At 38.8% G+C, this 10782-nt stretch overlaps 1 pseudogene; it reads right to left on the bottom strand.

Annotated features, from left to right (window-relative positions):
- Positions 1 to 9675, bottom strand: part of LOC102433164 — a 15003-nt pseudogene extending 5328 nt beyond the window's left edge.
- Between the last annotated feature and the right edge of the window lie 1107 nt (positions 9676 to 10782).

Raw genomic sequence — 10782 nt, 5'->3', positions numbered from 1 at the left:
CCAAGATTACAACCATTCTATCTAGTGGATTTTATTCTTACTTCAGTAGAAATTTAAATCTTGGTGGTCAAAAATTAATATGTATAGGAGCTACCAAATATTTTATTAACATTTATTTTCTAATACGTTTCTATTTCAAAAGTTTGGGGGAATTAAGCGTAGTTTTATAATCCTGTGTTACTTTAAAAGACTATTGTCACCAAATAAAATGTACATAGCCAGGAAAGCTCTTTATATCAGAAGAAGGTTTTACTTTTGATTCCTCTACTAGAAGACTATCAAAGATCATACCTTTTTATCACATTTAAGTTTTTAAATAAAGTTGATGTATCTAGTTTAATAACCTATTTAGTGCACCAAATTCAGCTGATGCTCCATAATGCAAATATGTAATAGTCATGTGCCACTATTCACTCTTGTTAGTCGGCAGTGCAGGATTTAGGCCACCTGAAGAAATTGTGGAGAGGGTCTTTGTGGAAGATTTATAGGGTTATAAATGAAAACCAAATAAATATATAACATTATCATGCTTATCAGTCTCTTCTGTGGCTATAACCCTTACTTTACACATTATCTTTACATCAACAAAGATGAATGGCTTTAAACCCACATTTAATTTATTTTTTATTGAATTTATTAGGGTGATATTGGTTAATAAAATTATATAGGTTTAAGGTATACAATTCTACCGCACATCATCTGTATCTTATATTGTGTGTTCACCACCCCAAGTCAAGTTTCTTTCCATCATCATTTATCCCCTCTTTATCCTCTTGTACCTTCCCCCACCCACCTTTCACGCCATACTATTATCTATGTCCATGAGTCTTTCTTTTTTTTCCCTTGCTTAATTCCTTCACTCTTTTCACCCATCCCCCAACACCCTCTCCTCTGACAGCTGTCAGTCTGTTCTCATGAGTTTGTTTCCACTTTGCTTATTTGGTTCATTAGATTACACATATAAGTGAAATCATATGGTACTTGTCTTTCTCTGACTGGCTTATTTCACTGAGCATAATAATCATTTAAAAAAGTGAAAATGCACATATAAAATGGATGGACACAATTCTAAATGTGGCAGTGATTTTAATGTATAATATCCTTAAAATAAAGTACAACGTGATGTTGGTACATTTTCATGAGAATAGATGTAAATTACTACTGGAGGATGTTAGTTACGCAGAGGATTTGCTGTGGTCAGTCAATATGGGGCAGAGCTTGCCATTGGCCATCCCATTAAGCGATTCAAAGATTCCCCACAGGCAAATTTAGGCACACATAACACCTGAGCTCAGTCATGGAAGTCAGAAATGAAGACATATTCCACATGATAGCTAAACTCTTTCACTTTTATAATAGTCATTAATGGCCTGTAGACAAGGCTCAATCTTCCAGGGAAACAACCAATTTGTTGTTTGAAGGGATAATGTAATCATTTGTTAGTTTTGTTTCCTGTTTTGGCACACTAGGTTGTATTTATTTGTTCTCTGATATACATAACTTTAATCTAAACTCACTTAAACTGCAAATTTTCTTTAGAATCTGCAGCATCTTTTACTTTGTTGAATAAGCTCACTGTAGACTATCTCCAATTTTATTTTCTTCTTAATAAGTCAAATCATGCCTGGAATCATATCTATTTAAGAATATTTATAAATAAGTAAACAAATAAACAAGTAAGCTGAGATATAATTTGTATTCCTCTTTTTGGGGGGTAAAGCTCAAGTGCCAGATTTCCTATAGTTAATAAACTAGCTTTAATAACAATTTCTAAGAAAGAGACATTAAAGCAGGCTATAAGACACAACTGGCTAAATGAATTCACCATCAATGTGTCTATTTGACAATACACAGATGTCAATAAAATAAACAAATGCATTTGTTTATGGTCATATCTCATATGTAAAACTGTGGTAAAACCAGAATAATGTAATTCCAAAAAAATACATAATTTGAGTACGACAAATTCTGTCATTAGAATTATTATTTACAGCATAGGCCTCTGTAAGAACGTAATTGTGATAAACCTCTTAAAGTTTCTAACCAAAAGTCCACATAAGTTATTTCGCAACCAAAGCCAACCTTAAATCTCTTTTAAAGACAGAATCTGATCTGACAAAAATTCATGGCGTATACCTGTCTCCTTTGTTGTAGGTTGAATAAGATTGATATATGAGGTCAGCCATAGATCTGGCTTATATTCCTCAATAACAGAGAATAAAAGGGGGCTGTATATTCCCCTTTCATTAAGGACCATAAAGAAGGAAAATTAGAGTAAAATGGCTAAATGTTCTTAGAACAATTCCCACAAATGCCAAAAATTATAGATTTTGGTTTCATTGGTTTTGATGGCTCTAATCTTTAGTAGCTTATTACTAGGCACAATGCAGAATCAGATACTTTCCACATGACACACATGTATCATCCTCACACTATAGACCATGGGGCAAGATTCTGGTTCTTATTCAATTAAATTTAAGTGAAATTTAAGTGATGCAATGAGAACCATAGGAAACATGAGAGTTGTCAAATATTACATTGCCCATGCTGCACTTGAAAGAAGCCACCTTTAAAACTTCCATTTTCACATGTTCTAAAATTCTGAAGTTGACCATTGAGTCAATCGTTATTGAATGTGCATTTAAAAAAAAATCTTTATTGTTGAGAGTATTACAGATATCTGCCTTTTCCCCCCATTGTCCCCCTCCACCTGGTTCCCACCCCACCTCAAGCCTTCACCACCCTATTGTCTGAGTCCATAGGAAATGCATATATACCTATCGGATCTTTGGTTAATCTCTTCCTGCCCCCACTTCCCTTCCCTCTGAGATTTGTCAGCCTGGTTCATGTTTCCATGTCTCTGTTTATATTTAATTTACCAGTTTATTTTGTTCATTTAGATTCCTTGTTCTTTTATTTTGCTTTTTATTGATAGATATGTATTTATTGCCATTTTATTGTTCACATTCACATTTTTTATTTTTTCTTCTTCTCGTTCCTCTTCCTCTTCCTCTTCTTAAAGAATACCCTCCAACATTTCATGTAATACTGAAATGGGGTGGTGATGAACTCCAGCTTGTTCTTGTCTGTGAATCTTAATTTGAAATGATAGCTTTGTTGGGTAGCTTGGTTGTAGGTCCTTGCTATTCATCACTTTGAATATTTCTTGCCACTTTCTTCTGACCAGCAAATGTTTCTGTTGAGAAATCATTGACAGTTGTATGGATGCTCCTTTGTAAGTAACTAAGTGCTTTTCTCTTTCTGCTTTTAAGATTCTCTCTTTGTCTTTAACACTTATCATTTTAATTATGATGTGCCTTACTGTGGGCCTCTTTGGGTTCCACTTGTTTTGGGACTCTCTGGGCTTCCTGGACTTGTAAGTTTATTTTTTTCACCAGGTATGGAAAGTTTTCTGTTATTCGTTCTTCAAATAAGTTTTTAATATCTTGCTTTTTCTCTTCTCCTTTCACCCCCATAATGTGAATATTGGTACAGTTGAAGTTGTCCCAAAGGTTCCTTACATTATCATCATATTTTTGGATTATTTTTTCTTTTTGCTCTTCTGATTGGATTTCTTTGTGTACTCATATTCCAAATCATTGATTTGATTCTTGGAATCCTCTATTCTACTATTGAATCCCTGTAAATTATTTGTTATTTCAGTTTAGTGTATGCTTAATTTCTGACTGGTCCTTTTTCATGTCTGTGAAATTCTAAGATCCTTGATAGTTTCACTAAGTCCCTTGGAGCTCTCATTGAGTCCCTTGAAGCTCTCATTAATACAAGCAGTCCTCGGGTTACATCGGACTTGATGTACGTCGTTTTGTGGTTACGTCGCCATCTCCCATTTATTTATAAAAAAAAAGTTCCGTCATTTCGACGTATGTACATATGTGCTTTATGTTTTTTTATTATTTATTTACCACAGGTAAAGGTCAGGAATTATCTTTCTTCTAATTTTTTTTTTTTTTTTACTGTTTCACTTCATTACTTCTGTGTATGTGCTCCATGTGAGTGACATAAATGCTTATGTAGGTGGGTTCCGACTTATGGCGAAAATCGCGTTATGTCGCGCTGTAGGAACGGATCTCCGACGTAACCCGAGGACCTACTGTATCCTTGAGCAGCCTTAGAACCATTGTTTTGAACTCTGTATTCAATAGTATGCTTGCTTCCATTCATTTTTTTTTCCTGGAGATTTCTTTTGTTCTTTCATTTGTGACATGTTTCTTGGTTTCCACATGTTGGCGGCTTCCCAGTGTTTGTTTCTATGTATTAGGTAGTATGCTATGTCTCCTGGAATTTGTAGAATGACCTTGGGTGGTAGTTGTTCTGTAGGGTCCTCTAGGTGTTCCCCTGTGTGGGCTGTGTGTACAGTCTTCGTATAGTTGAGCCTTGATTGCTGTTGGCATCACTGGGAGGAGTTGACCTCCAGGCCAATTGGCTGTGAGGTCAAGCTGTGACTATGGTGGAAGAGCTGATGTGCAGGAGGCACCCTTATGGAGCAGGACTTGCTTCAGTGGGGCTTTGGTGCTCACTAAGCCTGCCCCTTGAATGTGTTGCTCATGGATGTATAGAACTGAAATCTGGTATTGTCTAAGGCTGTTCACCAGGTATACTGTCTCTGGGACCTCCCAGAAGATGAAAAGTCAGCCACTGCCTGGGGCCACCCAGCAGGAGCTACCTAGTACAGAGTAATCAAATGGCTGCTACTTGTATTGGTTTTGGAAGTGCTCAGGCAAGGCCAAGTTGTGGAGCAAGGCAGGCTGGTACTAATACTGGGTCTTAAGCCTTTTATTGATAGGTATGGGTGCATTGATGCCAACTGATGCTTGTTTGAGAGATTTTTAGGAGAGTCTAAAGCCTGAGCCAGGACAGGACATTCATATGGAAAAGCTGCTTCAAATAGTTTGGGTGGGGCTATGAGTTGGATGGGGCAGGGTCTCAGGAAATCACCAGCACTGAGTGAACAGTGTGCTCCAGGATGATGGAAACTCAGATATGGCTTCCAGTTAGCTCTGAGATGGGGAAGGTCCCAGCACAAGAACAATAACCCTTGTGAGCACCCCCATCTTAGAGTAAGCTGCCCCGGTATTACTGACCCACTGTCAGACAATTCAGTTCCTCCCCATATATCCCTGACTCCCCCAAACTGTTGTCCCAGTGCCAGAGCTCAGAGAAAGTGGAACCATGTAAGTGTGTGTGCTGGCCCTTTAAGAGGAACTGTGTGGGACTCCAGCAGTCTCTGTGTCACTCAACCACAATCCCTACTGGTTTTTACAACCCAAAGTTCTCTTCCCAGCTTTGGAACCCTGCGCTGGAGGTCTGGTGTGGGGCTGGGACACCTTGCTCCTCATCGGCCTCATAGGAGGTCTCCACAGCCAAGATATCCCTCCCCATTTAAAAAAATGCCACATGTGGGTGTCTGACCAGCCCTTTCCAGGCCTTTGCCCCTCCTACCAGTCTCAGTGTACTTTCTTCTTTACTCCTCTAGTTGTAGGACTTACATTCAGCTAATTTTCAGGTGGTTCTGAATGATGGTTGTTCTGTTTTAGTTGTAATTTTCTTGTGGTTGTGGGAGGCGGTGAGTACGTGCATTTACCTATGCCACTATCTTGGTTCTCTCCTAAATGTGCATTTGTATTATAGGCATACAAGCTTTTTTGTTGTTGTTGGTAGTGGTGGTATTGTTTTCAAAAAAAAGTATAGCATCAACTACCTGACCTATAATTTTAACAAAGTTGTCAGATTCAATTTAGATCCTATGGAAAAAATTAATAAGCTGGGTCTGAGTCTCTAGTCATTTATTAGACATGGAGGAAAAGGACCTTTTCTTTCTCTGTGTTTAATCATACTTTTGAAAAATATATTATATAATTAATTATTGTATAAATACAAAGTGTCATTTTATCATATCATTTAAATCATGAGAAAGAAGAACGAAGTTGGGGAGGTTATAATACCAGATATCAAGTTATACTATAAAACCAGTGTACTTACAACAGCGTGGCACTGGCACAACAACAGACATATAGATCAATGGAACATAACAGAGAACCCAGAAATCAATCCAAGCCATTATGCTCAATTGATATTTGACAAAGGAGACAAGAGCATACAATGAAGTCAAGACAGTCTCTTCAATGAAAGGTGTTGGGAAAATTGTACAGATAACATAAATGAAAGTAGACAACCAACTTACACCATACACAAATATAAACTCAAAATGGATAAAAGACTTAAATGTAAGGCGTGAAACTATAAAAATCTTAGAAGAAGCCATAGGCAGCAAAGTTTCAGACATCTCTCATAGCAGTATGTTTACCCATACATCTCTTAGGGCAAAGGAAACTAAGGAGAAAATAAACAAATGGGACTGCATCAAAATAAAAGGCTCTGTACGGCAAAAGAAACCACCATTACAATGAAAAGGGAACCCACTGGATGGGAGAACATATTTGTCAATGATACATTTGATAAAGGGTTAATATCCAAAGTATATAAAGTACTTGTACAACTCAACAAAAGAAGACAAACAATCCAATTAAAAAATGGGCAGACCTGAATAGACATTTCTCCAAATTGGTCAAGAGATATATGAAAAAATGATCAATGTCACTAATCATCAGAAAGATGCAAATTTAAAATGATAATGAGTTATCACCTCACACCTATCAGAAAGGCTATCATCAACAAATCAACAAATGACAAGTGTTGGTGAGGTTATGTAGGAAAGGGAACCTTAGTACACTGCTGGTGGGGATGCAAACTGGTGCAGCCACAGTGGAAAACAGTATGGAGGTTCCTCAAAAAATTAAAAATGGAACTCCCATTTGACCCAGTGATCCCACTTCTAGGAATATATCCTAAGAAATCTGAAACACCAATCAGAAAGAATATATGCACCCCTATGTTCATAGAAGCATAATTTACAAAAACTAAGATTTGGAAACAGCCAAGTGCCACTAGTTCTCCCAACCCAGTTGATCCTGAGCAAGTAGAGGGGGGCCCCACACAGCAAGGAGGACTCAAAATCTCTGCAAGGAGTTCACAGAAGACAAAACCTTTGCAAAGGCAAAGCCTGCATCTTTGAGAAGCCCTCAAGGCCTCTGGCATGAGAGCCGGTACATGCATCAGTGTGGTTCCCATGTGAGTGAATGAAAGAGACAGCACCTGCACTAAACCTGGGACTCATGTTGGGGCTGGGGCAGAGGAGTTAGGTACCTGTGCCAAACATTCACTCTCCCCCTTCCACAGTGTGGGTTGTCATGGGGAGGTGGCTTCCCAGATGGGACTACATTTCCCAGCACTCCATGCATGGTGAGTGGATTAAAAAGTGGTAGTACATTTATACAATGGAATATTATGCAGTTGTAAAAAAGAAAGAACTCATCATTTGCAACAGCGTGGATGGACCTGGAGAATATTATGCTAAGCAAAATAAGTCAGTCAGAGAAAGATAAGTATCACATGATCTCACTCATTTGAGGAATCAAATGAACAAAATAAACAGATGAACAAAATAGTTCTAGAAACATAGAAGCATAGAACAGGTTGAGGAATTTCAGAGGGAAGATGGAAGTGGGTGGGTAGGGAGTAATTAGCCAATTAACTGGGAACTTATATGCATCCTAGAGTCCTGGTGCACAAAATTCGTGCTTGGGTGGGGGAAGGGGGGGTCCCTCAGCCCAGCCTGCACCCTTTCCAATCCCGGACCGCTCAGAGGATGTCTGATGGCCAGTTTAGGCCTGATCCCACAGGGGATTGCAATCCGGGACCACTGGCTCCTAACCATTCACCTGCCTGCCTGCCTGATCACCCCCAACCACTCTGCCAGCCTTCCTGATGCCCCTAACTGCTCCTCTACCTTCCTGATTGCCTCTGCCTGCCTGCCTGATAGCCCCTAACTGCTCTCCTGCTGGCCTGATCATCCCTAACTGCTCCCCTACCTGCCTGGTCACCCCTAACTGCCTCTTCCTGCTGGCCTGGTCACCCCTAACTGCCCTCCCCTGCCATCCTGGTTTCCCCTAACTACCCTCCCCTGCTGGCCTGGTCACCCCTAACTGCCCTCCCCTGCTGGCCTGGTTGCTCCTAACTGCCCTCCCCTGCCATCCTGGTCGCCCCTAACACCATAGCTTTGTCTGGAAGGACATCCAGATGGATGTCCAGATGTCTACTCTAATTAGCATATTACCCTTTTATTAGTATAGATATGGACACAGGCAATAGAGTGGTGAAGGCCTGGGAGGGGTAGGTGCAGGATGGAGGGATCAATGGGAAAAAACAAACAAATAGAGGGGACATCTGTAATACTTTCAACAATAGAGAAAATAATTACTACATAAATAGATCAAAAGCTTAAAATGTTTCAGGGCTGGTAACAGAAGAAAGAAATAGTATTTAAGAGCTTGGGTATCACCTATTGCAAAATAAGGTCTACAAGATGAGGAGTTAAAGCTCTAATATTTTTGCCTAACACACACTTTGTGGACACTACAAAGACTATGCCATAGTCTTAAAAAAAGAGCTAACAGATTCTTTGGCATAACCATAAATATCCATATTTCAGCTCAGATGCTGGCTCATTGCAAGAAAAATATTTATTAAAAAGTTCTCAAAGTCAGTGCCATTGTCAAGAGAATCAGGTATTATTTGAATGCATATGTATATTCTACTACAGTCCAGTGCTAACTTTGGAAAACTGCACTGTGTGGCTATAGCAGAAACTGCTGTCTAAACTCTGAGATATTGGTCTCCAGCAACTGACAGTACTGCGCTACCCTGTGATTGGCCATTAAGATTTCTGCTATGTGAAAGGAGAGCACTGGCTGGATACATGACATTCTCTGGACACTAATGTATGACTTGGTTGGCTTTCTTGGGCACATGTTCTCAGAATTTCCTCTCTCAAAATGAATTTTTTTTAACTTTCCTCTTCAGTTCTAGCTAATATCAAAGTTGCTAGTTTTTCAATGGGTTTGAACCATGTTTTAATAATGCTACTTTTAGACACAGAACCATCATTCCATATCTGAACTGTGATTAAGTCTACTTTTCCATACCCTTTGAACAATTACTTCCTATAGCAAAGACTTCATCTATTTCCTCCCAATGCACATAAGCAGAAGCACCACTTATTATATTTAAAACTTGATGTAGTTGCTAAAAGGAAAAGGCATAAACAGTGTAGAGGCAAAAGTTTCCTTTCTAATTTGAAGGCATATTGCAAATTTCTAAACAAGATCATTTTTTCCATGATATAAAACAAAACAAAAGCAAACTTGTGATTATTAAAAGACTTCATTCCTTTAAGGAGAGTACCCTGTTTTCTAATATACTAATTATACAGTTTTCTGTATATTTTTCTAAAGTATAGTTTTCTATATTTTTCTGAAGTCTTAAATTTTTTACTTTAAAAATTCACAGTTCAAAACCTACCACTTAGAACTATCCTGATTCAATCTGATTAAGCAGAGCCTCATCTATTTGCTTCAATTTATGTTACCACCTTACAATTTTCTTTACCATCATAATCCTGCCTGTAGAATTGTGCTGAAATCCATAGCCAAAGCCCTCCCTTTTGGCTTTCCTAATCCGCATCCTCAGAAGTGCTGTTTCAGAAGGAAGGGATATTTCTGGTCTGGCTGTCCTTCTCGTTGGCTTGGTGACAGGCATCCTCACATTACAGTAGACAGTGTGGCCTCTGCTTGTTACCATGTCATTTCAAATAGCTGGTCCTTTTGGGTAGGTATGGAGATGTTTGTACTAATTAATAATTAATCTTCACAAGTATACTTTATTTTAAAAACAATTAATCTGAGAATTAATTATTCTGTCTCTGGAAAATTTGGAATTGATGTAATGAACACTACAAGCATAGTATTGCTGGACTCACCGTCCTTCTTAATGTCCGACACTAAGGTTACCATCAAACACCTCTTCACCCCCTCTTTATGCAGTTCTAATCCTTATTTTGTTGGAACAGTAATCTGGCCAGTTGAAATCTTGTTTGCCCACATTCTGTCCGGGAGACACAAGGGGAAAGCTGGGAATTCTGAAGAAGCTTTTCCTTTCCTGACAAAAAGGAACAGTTGAGGCTGGTAAACCTCCCTGCCCTTTCTTCCTGCTGTGAAAGTGGGTGTGATATCTGGAGCTCCAACTGCCATTTTATGACCATGAAGTGGCAACTATGAGGGAATAATCTACGAAATCATAGAGATGTAGAATCTGACATTGTTGAGCTGCTGAACTAATGCCAGCAGCCACAAACTTCCAGATCTTAAGTTTTATATGGCATCTAGTTGTGTGCTTAGGCATCTTAATTTCCTCCCCCTCTAGTTCTCGCTAGGTGAATGCATATCTAATTTTCAATGACTCTTTTATTCCCATCTTTTCAAAGTGCCAATAGATATTTCTATCAAGCTCTTTCATAGAAATCTGAAATTTAGGTATAAATATAGAATTATCTTCACTTGCTCAAAATTAAAAACAAAATGTCCATATTTTCCCTTTGAGTTAATGGCACCATCACTTACACAACTGCTCAAATGAGAAAGCCAGGAGTCACCCTGATTGCCACTGTCCCTGTAATTCACACATCCCATCACTCCCTAAGGCTTGCTGTTTTGATCCAGCCAATATCACTTAGATGCTTGCTCTTCTCCTACCCCTTCTGCTGTCACTAAAATCCTTTGGTTGAACATCAAACCGCCACTTTGTCCTCTTATTTCCAATCCCCTCATTTTCACCCACTCATACCTGTTTCATCAGAGTGATTTTTCT

The sequence above is a fragment of the Myotis lucifugus genome, unplaced genomic scaffold (genome assembly GCF_000147115.1).
Source record: "Myotis lucifugus unplaced genomic scaffold, Myoluc2.0 scaffold_120, whole genome shotgun sequence".
NCBI lineage: Eukaryota > Metazoa > Chordata > Mammalia > Chiroptera > Vespertilionidae > Myotis > Myotis lucifugus.
The sequence above is the reverse complement of the archived record's forward strand: the minus strand, read 5'-3'. Positions and strand labels throughout refer to the sequence as shown.